The sequence below is a fragment of the Aphidius gifuensis genome, linkage group LG3, assembly GCF_014905175.1.
Source record: "Aphidius gifuensis isolate YNYX2018 linkage group LG3, ASM1490517v1, whole genome shotgun sequence".
Lineage (NCBI taxonomy): Eukaryota > Metazoa > Arthropoda > Insecta > Hymenoptera > Braconidae > Aphidius > Aphidius gifuensis.
Genome location: NC_057790.1, coordinates 4,688,601 through 4,704,588, shown reverse-complemented (window position 1 = coordinate 4,704,588; position 15,988 = coordinate 4,688,601). Strand labels below are relative to the sequence as shown.

The window sequence follows — 15,988 nt, the reverse complement described above, 5'->3', positions numbered from 1 at the left end:
GTATTATCATGCATATGACACGGTTGTAATAAAAAAAATTTCAACAATATAAATATTCAAAGTTGAGCAAAATCTTGTACTGTAAGTCACACTTGTCCTACAAAAGCCTGACATCTTGCTCGTATTACCAAAAGGATGAGGGAGATTTCATATATGAATTCAGCTCACAGTGCGATGCTCTATCAAGTGCCATCGTCTTACATATACGATACATTTATACGGGCTTATATATATGTGCGTACATGTAGTATGGTAAAAGAGTCTACAGTTAAGCACAAGGAAAGACCGAGTTGTGTCTTCTTCACCACTATGCGATGATGTTATACATCACGCAGAAAAGGGTTGCTAAAATGCCCTAATTTTTTTTTTTTTTTTTTTCATTCAACACCTACATGTCTATATAGAGACATGATCAGCAACATCTCAAGAGGCAAACTTTTCATCTTAAAAAAATAACATTGAGTTTTAAAATTGAGCCAATTAAAAAGTAAAAAAAAAAACAAAAACAAACAAAGCTTTGAGAGGTTATACATAAGCTTGTTGAACAAAAATATATAAATAATATAAAATTTATTAAAAACTTTACAATACGATTCACGATTTTTCAGTATATAAATTTAGTACATTGTCACATTGTGGCATTGGAGAAATCTCTATTTCCTTCGATTCAATTTTTTCAAGTAAATACACTATACAAAAAGATCATGAGACATCAGAAGACGAAGAAGAAGAAAAAGTAAAAGAAAAGGCATCTTATACTTGGGGAATCCTGTTTCGAATAGTATATATCTTTATAGAAAATACCTATATATAAATATATAAATAAATATATATATATATACGTCTTTCTTTTTACCTCGTTTCATAGTATCAATAAATATAATTCCTTGTCCCGCTAACTTTGTCTGTATGGTATATACTATCACGAAGCCAAGTTACCGTGACACCCGTACCGACGTATTTCAATTTATTGCGAGCGCACGTTCGACGTAACCGACACCGTGATACCTCTTGTCTAAGACCACCTGAGGTGCAGTCTATAGAAAAATATCACAGTTGGCACACACAAACTTAAATATATATACATGTATAATCAACTTTCCTTCACCACTTGCCCTGAATGAATATATATATTGATAATATTTTAACTTTTTTATTCATAAATGTTTTTGTATATATTATTTGTTGATAGGTAGACAACCGAAAAAAAAAAACCCATTATAAAATAAAATAATTTACTTAAATGTTTTTTTAATGATGATTATGATAATGGTGATGATACTAATTGATAAAGACCAACGAATGACAAATGGGTAGAGAAAATGTGACGATGCACAAGTAAATAACCGCAAAAAGGCGGGATAAAACGTAGGTAGAAAAACACTGAATTCATTGTACGCCCTCAATCGTTAAAATATTTCTCAGGACATTAATACATAATTTAAAAGAAAAATATTATTAAAAAATTATATTATATTATATAAAAATGATGATTACATTAATATATACTATTTATATAAATATGTAAATATATGATAATTAAAATCTATTTAAATTATCTTAAAAAGTTGAGCTTTTAAGTGTATATGATGTTATTTGTGTGTCGTTTAATGTTGATTTGTCTCGTGTTAACCAATCAGTAAAAAATAATATTTAGCATTTTAATGACAAATTTTTTTTAAACTTTTATGTTTCAGGTGAGTAAAGACGAATCTATGATGCTTATTTGATGCCAATGAGGCTACCTATCCAGACGCAAAAATTTCTAAGAAAAATATTAAAAAGATAGAGAAAAAAAATATATATAAAATAATATAAAAGAAATAACCAGAGTCATAAAACGATACAACAACCTGACCCATGTTGAAGAACTTTCAAAAAGAGCAAGAGGTAGAGAAGATATCTAAAGATCCGTGGATTTTACGGTCCAGGCTTGTCTGATAATCCTCATATTTATCGACATTTATTCTAATAAGAATTCTTATTTTTATTTATTTATATTTTTACCTTACGTGTATCACCAAGTATTTTTATTTTTTTAATGAATATTTTCAACTGAATCTCTCTTGGAATTTTATTACTCAAGGATACCTTGTCGTATATATACAATATATACATATTTACGTTAGTTGAAATCACGCGGGCACACGCGCATATATATACACGCGGTTGATCACGCAGTATTTTTTTGAAGGCCAAATATACACGATGTCACATATTGAGATTATATGCTTGCTTGTTGTATCTTGTCTACGTCCATTATCGTATCGGGATTAGATGAATAATTTACGAGACAGAGTTCGCGACATGTTCAACACAAGAGAGGTAAAAAATTAAAATAAAGAAAGAATGAAATGTATAAAGCCAACAAATAAATAAAAAAAAAAAAAACAGTTATATGTATAATGCTTAAAAAGAGAGATGGAATGAAATGAGAAGAAAGAAAAAAAAAAATTACAGTTCAAGTACATTTTAAAAATATGCAGCATGTATATACATAAAAGCAAAAAAAGGGAGTACTAAATTAAAGCAAAATAAAAGAGGATAAAGAATACTTGGCAATGCCTTGAGCATCCGCGACGAGAAGAACGCGTCCACCATGCATGCACATTTCACTGGAGACACACATCGATCAATCATTCGCTAATTATGCCCGCGATTTTTTTCTTTTGATGGGATCGGCCATCGACCGAACCGACCAAAGACCCCAAGCTGACTTATCATATTATTATCATTATTGTTTTTTGTTACGTTTGTCTGTTGGTCTATTTTTTCATCCCTCAAATATATATATATTTCAAAAATGCACGTGTAAATTTTGACTAATTGTTGCGATTCAAAAAGACTTGAATAATTTATTTATTTATGTATGTATTGAAGAATTATAGGGCGAATGACTTTATGTACGAGACATTGTACAACGAAATTAAGTAATTAACAATTTCAATGATGATGATACATTAGTGAAGATGAATTTAACCATTAGCCATATTCAGCTGTCACAAGAGAGACCCTTTCAAAAAATTTTCCATTCCCTTGTAGAGGCTTAGACAGTGTACACATATATATAAACAACTTGCCAGTTTAAAGCAGAGTCAACCAATAAAAAATTTTTGTTAAAATAAAAAAAAACAAGATATTGAAAGTCTTTCTCTTTTTCTATCTCTTTCTCTTCTACATGTATATATATTATATACAGTACATTGGCTTGCCAAACGTTTTCGCCTTCGTTAATTAATTAAAAACTTTTCGATGCGTTCGTGAACTGAATTCCAATGGCTTAAGTTATTCAATCGGGATATACCACAAGAAATCAAGCATCGTCAAGATCAGTATCTCAATGATTCGATTACCAATCTTAAAAACTTTTTGACTTAAAAATTTCTTTAACGAATACTTGAAGTAGGTATATATTTTTTAATTTTTCATTTGATATAGAGTTTATGTTTATTTTATATATAGATAAATAATTTGACGATCAAGAAATGCTGGTGTATATACCTGTGTCAAGTTAATTTGACATGACGGGTAAATAACACCGTGTTGTGACGTGAGCGAGACACGATCCCAGTGGAGGCACCCAGTGGACACACAAAGTACACCGAGAAAAAAATAAAATAAATGAATAAAAAAAAATAAAATATATAAGTAAGATAGAGAATAAAATTCTATCGCCGCGATCCCCATGCAATGTAAGACGATCTCAATTTCTTACGATAGAAATAAGACCATGCACCTTTGGGAATCTATACCGTCAAGATCAACAGTCTCTGGGCTTACTGCAATAAGATCCATCTATGTATTTTATTTATATATCAACAAATACAAATAAATAAATAAATATATATATAAATGATGATGTGTCGTCGTCGTCATCGTTGGTGGTGGTGAACAAACGATGTTCAATGTTGGGCGTATCTCCAGGGGCCGATTGACGACTACTTGTATATCGCAAAGTGACTCTATCGCAACATGTTCGAACATATATATATACACTGATACAACGTCAATGGATATAACAAAAAAAAATAAATAAAAAAAGCTACTGGTAACTGATAATAATCAAAGACCGCACACTTTTATCATCTGGCATATTGTCCAAGTTAATAATTCTCTATATATTCCACAAGACTGATTTTAAAGAAAAAAAAAATAAAAAAAAAAATTATTTTTCACACTAAAAAAATAAATAAATACTTATATAAAATAAAGATTTTTTTTTTTTTCCTTTCTTTAAACGTCACTTTTCATTTTGCTTCTTTATTTTTCATTCTTAATTTTAAATTCATTTTATTTATATATATATGGTTTTTTTTTTTATTTCATCTTTAATTTATTTAATTTATTTATTTTTTGGAGGCCGCACGCTCACGACCCGTTCATAATTAAACACAATAATGTTATGGATGGTTTGGTGAATACGAAAATGTTTTATACACACGAAGAAAGATGAGGGCCAAAATTAAGTTTGTATGTGTGTATGTTTATATGCATATATATACATAAACATGGTATGCAAGAATTTATATGTATAACAACTACCTTTATTGACGTTCATCGTTTTTTTTTTTTTTTTTTTTTTCTTCTTTTTCTTGCAACGGCCGAAAGGAGCGCAGGATGCGTCATGTCCAGTTTCCGGACGGGCTGACGTTGAACGACTTTTTGATGGGAACGGCCATGGTCAAGGTGCCACTATTAGAAAGAACAAAATTAAAAATTAAAAGACTACAAATAAAATAAAAAACAAAACGAGATGCCTCCGGTTATGAGAAAATATCAAAAGAACATACAGAGAACACGGTGTCACATGGACACAAAATTTTCAAGTTAAAATAAAATATAAATTGCATTATTTTATTAACCTTTTTATGACGTTAATCGCATTGAATGTTTTTTTTTGCATTTACTGATGCTGTGTTGTTGCTCTATAACCGTAGTCTGACCTTTTTTGCTGACAGATGGCATCATTATCATAATATACGTCTTTACTAATGACTCGAATCTGCAAAATGGCTTGTATACAAGGCATTGCTCTGTTGACCAATGTAACTTGAAAATATTTCATAAAGCAAACAGTGTTTAGCTTTTATAATCATGATTACAAGGCAATTGCAATGTTATTTATTATTTTTTCCTTTTTTTTCTTATTCATTTTTCACAGTGTATTATTGAAATGAGCTTTCAAAGTTGGTGGCGTTATTTAATCATTCAATTACCTTGCGTGACAAGCCAAGATGCCTGATTCTCGGCTGGTCTCCTGTGGCTCAAGTAATTTTCCTGGAACAAAAAAAAAAAATAACATAAAATTAGATTGAATATAATTTTATACAAACATCTACACTTATATAAACATAGTTTGTATATATTAAGGGTTAATTTGTAGTGCAAATATCATGCAAGTTATTTTTTCATTGCACGCACTGTGTAAACACGCACTAATGTTCAACACGAGACATTAAAATAAACAATAAAAATGAAGGTCATGTTGTCTGGGTCACTGGAATACCCATAAACAACAAACTATTTTATAAATTGTATTTAAAAAAAAAACACATTTGACACCAAATAATCAACAATTGAATTTAGAAAAAAAAAATAAAAGGAATTAAAATCATCTATTTACATAGTACGGGTAAAAGTTTAGCTGTCAAATTTTATAAACAGAATAGAGCTGACACCCTTACCCCATTCTGTAATCCGGCAATTAAACCATGTATACGGTATATATGTATATTGGTTAACACGCCTTTATTCATTTGTCACGGATTAGCTTTTTATAAACGACACTGAGCCCCAGTAGGTACTTAGGACTGGATTAGATGCATTTTTTTTTTTTTTGTGTACCCAGCTGAGGTCTTGCTGGACCACCATAACCGTCACTATGTCATCTTATATATATATATTTTTTAACTCTAATATATCAGTCACTTTTGTCTCATTTCTCTTGCATCCAAAAATACATCTATATATAGATATACCAACAATATTTTCAACTCTCATATATATATAAATGTGAAAAAAAAAAAATTTGATTCACTCGCCTACATGTATAAAAACACAATAATATAATTTCAAGAGAATATGGATATGAAATATCCAACGTTGGTCGAATTCCCCTAACAGCGAGTGTATATCTATTTATGACGAGTATACGCCTGGCTTTGCTGATAAAAAAAAAAAAGGCTCGAGAAAATCCAGGCAGATGCCCAGGATCACGGGAACATTTTTCATCACAGCTGGAAAATCAAAGTTTTGCGTATAACCCTGTTATATTGTGCCAGCATAAAAAATTTATTTATTCATTTTATTATATTTTTTTTTCTTTTGTTCATTGCATCATCATATCTACAATTCAACGTATACGCATTGATTGATATCACATTGAATTCAATTCATCAAAACACAATATAAATATGACTGATAATAAAAATAATAAAATATATATTTTTTTAAACATTTCATCATGTTGAATATTGCAAAATACTTGATTAACAAAAAAGATATTGAAATATTAAAAACAGTTATTACAAGTCATTGATCATACAGGCACCATAATACCATGTTGGTAATCATTGAAATGACTAGGTTTGTGTTACGCACTATCAATTCAACAAATTGATCAATAATATATGCGTACACATTAATTCAGCTAATTGAATAACCTCTAGAAATACATAATTACACAATAATATTATCTTATATTCATAAACATATATTTGATAATATATGTATAAGAATAAAACTATAAATACGTATTAGTTATTAAATATAGTCTTGAGAAGTTCAATGTGAATAGTTGTACATACAATGTCTATGCGTATAAACATAAATGCGTGCATATATTGTTAAGTTGACTAGAGTAATATATTACAAATAGGTGTGTGAACCATAAACAATCGGCGCTATACAACGCGTGGCACCATGTAATCTTTCAAAGGCGTTGGTTGAACCGGATTCAATGCAAACATATTTATAAATACCCACAAAATGTGTAAAAACAATATATTATAATATATATTTTTTTTCTTAAATTTCAATGCGTGTTTTATAACATTCTTTTGGATTAAAAATAAATCAAGACAACTGACATTTTAAATTGTTAATATTATAAATATGTATACTGTGATACAATAGACTACTACTACTTGGGTATCGCTGCAGATAGATCAGCTCAATAAGGCACCCATATAATAATAATAAATTCAAAGAAGCATTTCAATCACTTATCGGCATATCCGGTATATATATAAATTTATATTATTTTACAAATAATACACAATAAGAAATTAATCGTTTTTTGAATGATATGAAAACTTGAAAATAAATAAATTGTTGCCTCGTGTGACAATGGTTTTTATTGATAAAAAAAAAAAGAAAACTCAATTCCTTATATTTCGTTCAATTTTATTTTTTTAATTTTTTTTATTTTCGTTATCGATTATTTATTATATTTATTTTTCTTCGTAAGAACCTTTGTCTTTGTGGGTGGCTAGGCATTTTGTACAAATGCCTGCTACTACACTGGATATAAAATATTTTATATATATAAACATATACATACGCATACACACCCACTTTCCATCCCAGTCCATACAAAAATTTAAACAGTGAAACGAAGGAAGGCTCACACCGAACCTGGAAACAATGGTTAAACCACGCACCATACTGGCTGATGGGGGGTATATATCGGCATCAAGGAGAGACCTTTCTCGCACTCGCTTTTATAACTATTTATTCACCGACACCATCTCCTATATATTGAATATACTATTTCCCCTTTTTAACCTCTGTATTTCATGACCACGATAATAAATGAACGCGCATGCATATATATACACGCAGTATTCAAGACTATATGTGCGTATGTACGAACTGCATATATATACAAAACGCATGCAGAAAAAGAAAAACTTCAATATCAGTATATGGTTTGTTTATTTTTATTATTATTATTATTATTGTTTTTATTGTTTTTATATTTTTCAATGCCATTCGGTGGCAAATAATACGCCACCGATTTTTTAACGCCAAAGAACAATGATTTGTCTTTGACAATAGCATCGCACAAATTCGAAGCTTTTATATTTGTGTGTGTTTATATGTATGACTCTTATATTTCACATGAACTCATAAAGAGTTTGATATATGCTCCCTAATATATGTCCATAAAAATAAATATGAACACTCATGTTATACTATATAACACAGTTTAGTTGCCAAGTGAATTAAAAATATTTTTTTTTTCATTTTTAATAAAATTAGTTTTATATTATACACAAATTGATTGAATATGATTTATTATATATGCAATTTTAATTGATAAAAAAAAATACGTGATGTTTATTTAATTTTATTTATATGATATATTTTTTATAATTTATTTTTTTGTGTAATTAAAATTGAGAACTGTAAGCTTGTATAAACACAGTTATTATTATCTCATTTAATTTTCAATATATAAAAATATATTTAATGGTGAATAATGATCGCGTGTGTGTTGTCGAGAAATTGTGACGATACCACCAAGTCCAAAGATCCCTGTAGCTATGGGATACTGAGTTATGATATATTATATTTCATGAATTCAAAATATAAAATTTACAAAGTGGTTATTTTTTTTTCGAATAAAAAATCACATGTTTTATATATTTAAAACAAATAAAGTCTTTAAATAATATTTGTGATAACATGATTTAATGAAAAATAAATTTTTTAAATTAAAATTAAATAAATCAAATTTGTACTGCTTTATGGTATGATAATGATGATAATTATTAAACTCATTGCTATGCAATGTATTCAAATTAGACGATACAAACAATGGAATAAAGTAGTGGACAAGAGAGATGAGGTGAGGAGGGTGGTGCATGCCTCCCAAGTTGTTGATAATTAATTTTATAAAAGACTTGAGGAGTGCAGTTGACTGTTGCAGAATTTAAGTGTCTTTTATGTTGCTATCTATTTAACTATAATTTTTATTATTTTATTTATTTATTTATATTATTATATCTAGTTCATGACGTCTATTTTTTTCAACCACACCCACTAAAGGGTAATTCGCACGCGTTCTTGTGTAATGTCGCGTTGAAACTATGGAATTTTTGTTCCAACTGAGTGCTCAGTTAAATATAAAATAAGTTTTTAAGATTTAAAGTTCAGACAGAAATTGAAACAGAGATACATATATTAGTATTATTATTATATACATTATGAGTGTCAAATTGACAGCTTTAAATATGAAAAGTTTAAGAATATAAAAACTCTGATTTAATACTTCAAAATATGAAATAAAAAATTCTCAAAATAAAAATTATATTTTGATGAAAACTTTCAAAAATTTCGTGTAATATTAATAACAGTATACGGTAGCTTATAATGACGGGACCCCCCGTCTCCCCCCGATTATGTTTTTGTTAAAATGTAAAAAAATAAAATTTTTTTCATCGATTTTACATGAGATATCTTGTTCCTTGAAAAAAAAACACCTGATACCTACAAGGACACCTAGCCAAGTGTGATGCTTGTGTCAATATATACCTACTCTAATTTTTTCGTGTCAGCTATAATAACACCATCTTCTTTTTCAACATGTATTTTTTTTTTTTTGCAAAAAATTTACATCAATTCTTCACACCGTCTCTATAAGTAATTTGACTATGTAGAAAAAAAATTGGAGCGACGCACTTGCATGTCTTACATGACGCACAAACAAGTAGGATGTTAAGAGGAAGAGAAAAGTACTATAAAAAAGAAATAAAAAAAAAAAAAAAAAAAAAGTACTTTTATAGTTCCATACGATTACGACAGTATGCAGGATGGGCAAATGGGTACTCGAGGTCTTTGACGATTGTGGGTGATACACACACACCGCGCAAACGAGGCCGGAAGAACCATAGATCCCATTCCCTTCAAGCAATGTCTGGATGAGAATCTTAATGCTCCAACGATAAAATATTTCAAGTGTACCCATCCTGCGTATTTCCCTTTTCCTATCCTCACATACCCTCCATCCACAATCTTCTTCACCATCCAATGCGTAATCGCCGGGAATCTTCTAGGAGAGTTGTTGTGAATTTTTTTTATTTTTCATTTCAACATTTATTTTTATATTTAGTTTAATTTTATTTTTGAGTTTCACATGCGACCTGCCATATTAAAAATATACATATATGTCATACAGCTAATGGAGAGAAAAAAATCTAAAAAGGGAAAGTATAAATTTGTTTTATTTTATTTTTTTATTCCTCATCGTCTTGTTATATATAAATTTTTTTTTTTTTTTCTCTACTACTTTTTTCCTTTGTTTCTGAAATCGACACCTTTTGCGAAGCCGTCATTCTGGATCGTGAGATAAAATCTTGTGAAGCCCCTTTTGGCTTCCTCTCTTGACGCTATATGTTCCAAGAACCCGAAGACATGCACCATGACAGTATCAATATTACAGATTTTTTTATTCGCTTGAATAAACTCAATTCTGATACACGTTAGGTGAGTAAAGAAAAATGATATAAAAAAATACCAATAGATTTCGTTGTGGTTATATATATATACATCAAAAGAATTAAAAAGAAAAAAAAAATTGAAAAGAATAATAACTCATTTTCTTTTGACATAATACACTAACTATCTGAATAAAAAAAATAAAAAATACAATAATAGAGTATAAGAGAGCTCATCAAAATAAAATTTTTTAAATCATCTCACACAAATTGAAGAAAATAAAAAAAAAATCAAGAGTCACGTTTAGTTATGGATCATCACTAAAATTATATTAATGTGGCATCAAAAAATTTTATGGATACATTCTTGAATTAGGTATACTATTGATCAATAAAAATATATATCTATTCAGGGTGATTTTTCCAAAATGAAAAAGAGAAAAAATAGAATGTAAAAAAAAAAAAAAAAAAACCGTTTGGTGTCCGACGGGGATGGATGATTCTGTTCTCTTCAGGGCGGTCGAGATTGCCTTGCAAGATAATAATGAAAGTATAAAGAATTAAAATAAATAAATAAATAAAAAAAAAGTAACGAGTAAAAGAGATAAAAAAATATTTAGTCTGCATGTGTCCTTTGTATTTTACCCCGACAGATTCATCCTGCGACAGGTTGATAGGACAACAAAAGCTGACATTCAGATCAGAAAAAAGTAAAATATTCATTTGTTCATTCACATTTTATTTAAATTTTATATAAAAAAAAAAAAATATAAAAAAATATGAATAAAATAAAATGATAAAATAAATATAAACTTATATTATGAAAAATATATATATATATAAAGGTATATCAGTGTTTAATTGAGCTGTCGTTTTATTTAAAAAATAATTCAAAAGTATCTGAATTCCTGCAGCGCACTTTGGCTATATAGTTTGGAACAATGAAGATATCTGAAAATGACCTGTCCGAATACTCAAGAGAGACGCCTCATTAAAACGCCCAACGAATCCCATGAAATCGATTATTTATTGTGATATTTAAAACTGGAAATAAGTTTGGTTTTTTTATTTTTATTTTTTATATTAAAAGAGATGAAAAAAATGATATGTCTGACTAGCAATATCAAGACGTTTGCAACTTTACTACCGATCGTCATGATCGTTGACACTTCAACTAATGTTTGGGACACACTCAACCGAGTAAAACGTTTAGGAATGTATGGGACTTTGGTTTTTCTCTTTTCTCTTTAAATTATTACCACCCGCTGATTTGACTCTAAAACATTTGCAAGATCGCTGAGAACACGTTCTTTACAGGAGGTCCTGTTAAGTTAACTGATGCTTTGTTGATCATGAATGGCAGTAAAAGGTCACTTTTACATCATTAGATTTTTTTATTTTTATATTTATAATATTATTTTATTTTTATCAACACATTCGCATATAATGCATCAAAATCCAATAAAACTGTTTAACCTCAAATAACTATAAAGAAATAATTTCAAACTAATAAGCAGTCAATAATGACTTTTGTTGCAAATATTATACCGTCATTAAAATGAATGTATATAAATATTTTTATTTTAAATCTAAAATTAATTTAAAAAGATAATATCTTAGATAATAATAATAATGATAATCATCAAGTTCGTCAAGGTGAAATATAAATTTACCACACATTCAAAAGCAATAGAAATATATTTTCACAAAATGAGCTGGTAATTTTCGCTTAACTTTAATAATAATAAATAAAAAAAAAACCATACTTAACAATCTCAATGAAAGCGGAATGGAAATACAGTATTCATCTTTCAAGATACGTATAATTATATCAAAACGATCGTAGCATCAACACACTTGTCGTGCAAACTTAACTCAACCTCATCTTTAATATGCAATGCAATATATATTAAATATATTATGCCTTTTTATATATATAAGTAAAAGAAATAAGCGACTAAATAATAACCTATCTGACACCAACGATTAGTATATAGTTATAATATGATGGTTTAAAACCACGAGATAAAAATGATGAGGTGTATATATAAAGATGAAAAAAGAGGCGCCAATAATATGCCCGAAGAAGGAGATCATTTCAACGCCCACGTGATTGTATTTAAATGGGAGACTTTAACACGCCTGAAGTATAAAAAATTTACAAAAAAAAAAAAATTTATCGGAATATATATATGTGAAAATAATTATGATCCATTATTACAGCAATATATTTTAAATGTTTTACTTATATTCACACATCGATTGCATATATTGGTACATAAAAAAATATTTATAATTATTTTATTTTTTATATACACTTAATTAAATAATTCATAAATTATGTAATGAAGTTTTCAAAATGCTTTATGCAAAGCGTAACTCGACATCGAGTCCAGTTGCTTCATTGGAATGTAACACATTAATGTTACATATATATATTTATACACAACAAGAAGACACTGGACATGTAAACTTTGCCAACGTTTTAACGACCATGATCACTAACTTTTAAATATCTTGCATTTGTATCGCGTACATTTGCTTTTTATTTATTTCATTTATTTTTTTTTTTCATCTCTTTTGAATCTTTGAGCAAATGTGAAACTTTTTAAATTGCAGTTAAAAGAAAAAAAAAAAAAAAACGAGGAAGCAGGCAAATGAAGTTTTCGTCGCGTTAAAAAATAAAAATAAATAACGAGACTTAAAAATATGTGTTTATTAGCAATCTTTATTGGCAAAAAAGTTGTGGGTGCTTACAGCTGATGACAAAAAAATAATGATGGAATTTTAAAAAACAAAAAAAAAAGAAAAAAATTAATAATGTATATACGCTAAGTAAAGTGATTTGTATTCAAATATCTTGAAAAATTTATCAATGATTATATCTCATTAAATTATTTATAGCAAACACCGATCAATATATATATATAAATAAAACAATAATAAAAAATAATGAATAAGTTAAACTTTCTATTTCTCTCTTCTTTATAAATTATAATATGTGGATTACAGTCACCCCGCGCTACTATATGCATGACGAGTGTTGTGTTTGTGTATGTATTGCTTTTCTATACAGTTAACGAGCTATCAGAAACAAAACTCGAGTCTTATATCACTGTCGACAGGACAAATTTAACGAGCTGTCTTGCATCTAAAGCAAAGCAAAAAAGTAAATAAATAAATATAAATGAAAATGAGAATATGTAGAGAAAAATATGTTGCAATTTCCAACAGAATAACTACACTGTCACGTATTATAGCTGATATGTTATTAAATACTTTTTGATATATTTTTGTAATAAAATATGAAATAGCCCAATGAGAATCAAAAATAAATATAAATATAAAAATATAGATATAAAATGACAGGAAATTATATCTATAAAATTTATAGAAATTTATTTATTATCTGCATAATTATTTTGTGAAATTGATAAATAAAAAATCAATTATTATATCGTCAATAGGATTTTTTTTTCCGTCACTTTTTGCATTATCTATTAAATATAGTCATATAGAAGAAAGTTTAATAATTTTTTTGTAATGGATACTTTAAAGAAAGTACAATTACATTTAAACAATTCAATTAAATTCACTGACAACGTGATATATTTAAATATCTAGTGTTCAAGAGATAATGGGATAGTGCGAAAAGAAAGATTCTGTGATGGGCCACGTTTGATGCTGCGGTGAAAGCATGAGAAACGAGCGAATTATGCGCCCACTGTCCATAATTCATGTCGTTTGTGTGTAACTTTAACCACAAGGATTAGAAGCCGACACATCCATACATTATAAATATACATATACATATAACTACTTGAAACTACTCATTCTTGTACACTCGTCTTGTTCTGAATGAATAACCACAACGGCGCATATATGCAAGCAAACTTATTATCGTTAACTAAATATTCTTAAAATAATATATCAATGCTATTTCAACGACAATACATATAATAGATATACATGAGGGTATTTAAATGTAAAATACACCGTCACAAATCACTTATACTTCTTCATTATACTAATTTTTCAATAACAAAACTTTATGAAAAATGTTGGTCTTACATAAAACATGCATAATCGTTTTTTAAATCTTTTCAATATATCTTTTTCTATATTTTATTATGTAAGGTCGTTGACTCTTTATTTATTCTGAACAACGCAAGTTTACAAGTCAAAGAAGGTACTATGCATCTTACGTTTATTTGTGATTAAAAATATATTTATATAAAAAAAAAAAAAGACTGACTTTTACCTCCTTCTGTCTAGTATAAAAGAAAAATTAAAGTTTTTTTTTTTTGAAAATTAAGAAGCCAGTCCACGAGTTTAGGAAAAACATATTTTAAAGTCATTTTTCTTTTTTTTTTTTTTCATTGTAGAACACACTACTAAATACATTTTACATTCATAAATATATTATGAAAAAAAAAAAACTGACAAGTCGCGTGTGCCACCGTTAGTCATTCAAAAAAAATAAAATATATAATAAATAAAAATATCAATGAAAAAAAATTATTGTCACATTGAAATAATGTTTATATTTTATTTTTATGTTGAGAAATTTACAGCTATAATGGATAATCGACTTACTGACAATAAAGTTAAAAAAAAATATATATATAATAAAATGTAAGATTTGCTTTAATTCGATTTGAGAAAGAAGCAAAACGGTGAGTCGATGATAGATGACAAATGAAGAGAGTACCAATGGTAGTGCGAATATATACCGGCATATATTTCTGACACATGTGGTAAAAGTACATTATACATGAACATAATACACCAAAGACCTTTGCGCAATTTATTATACGATATACGACCCAACGAATGAACTTCACCTGAGTAACACACAGTTTAAGTCCCACAATTTTAACATTATTTTTTTTTTTTTATATTTTGTTATTAATATTTTTTCGGTTTATTACATTTATTATTATTAATTTTTGTATTTATTTATTTATATATTTATATATATATGACGCATCTGTACGAATAATTTAAGTGTTGTGGAATTTTTAGTTGGACTTTTTGATTCGTTATGGTGAGCGAGACAATGGCATTGGACTTCCAATTTCAAAGCATTTATAATAAATAATACTCGATCTCACGAACAGCCAGATTGAAGGGCGTGAAAAGTACACACTACACCGACAGTGGTGGTATTGCTGGTGCAATCGTTAGACGTATATACCTTTTAGCTACAAATCATTTTTGTGGTATGACGCGTGCAAATAGGCTATCGAACATGGAAGCAAATTGAGAGGCAAAAAATATGTATATGTATATAAATAATAATTTTTAATAATTTTTTATATTGCCAAATGAAGAAAAAAAAAATAGCCAACAGCAACAACAGCATTATTTATTTTTTTTTTTTATATATTTAAAAATGAAAATTCACATTTTTTTTTTTTTTGCTCTCACAGCAAGTGCAAATTTTAAAACTCATCATCACATTGGAATTTTGAATGGCGACAAGAGAGAAAGAGAGCGTATATATACAAATTCAGTCGTCGAATATATAATTTAAAAGAAAAAAATAA

General features: G+C 28.1%; 1 protein-coding gene and 1 long non-coding RNA gene across 3 annotated transcripts in view; one reads left to right on the top strand and one right to left on the bottom strand.

Annotated features, from left to right (window-relative positions):
- Positions 1 to 15,988, top strand: part of LOC122851596 (ephrin-B1) — a 509,511-nt gene that overhangs the window by 254,712 nt on the left and 238,811 nt on the right. The gene's annotated exons all lie outside the window — the stretch shown is intronic.
- The window catches only part of LOC122851604, a 37,969-nt gene continuing 26,546 nt past the window's right edge, over positions 4,566 to 15,988 (bottom strand). The window contains exons 3-4 of the long non-coding RNA XR_006373710.1: positions 4,863 to 5,277; positions 4,566 to 4,692 (exon numbers count right to left, since the gene is read on the bottom strand). This is a non-coding gene — a long non-coding RNA (uncharacterized LOC122851604). The remainder of the gene's footprint in view (positions 4,693 to 4,862; positions 5,278 to 15,988) is intronic.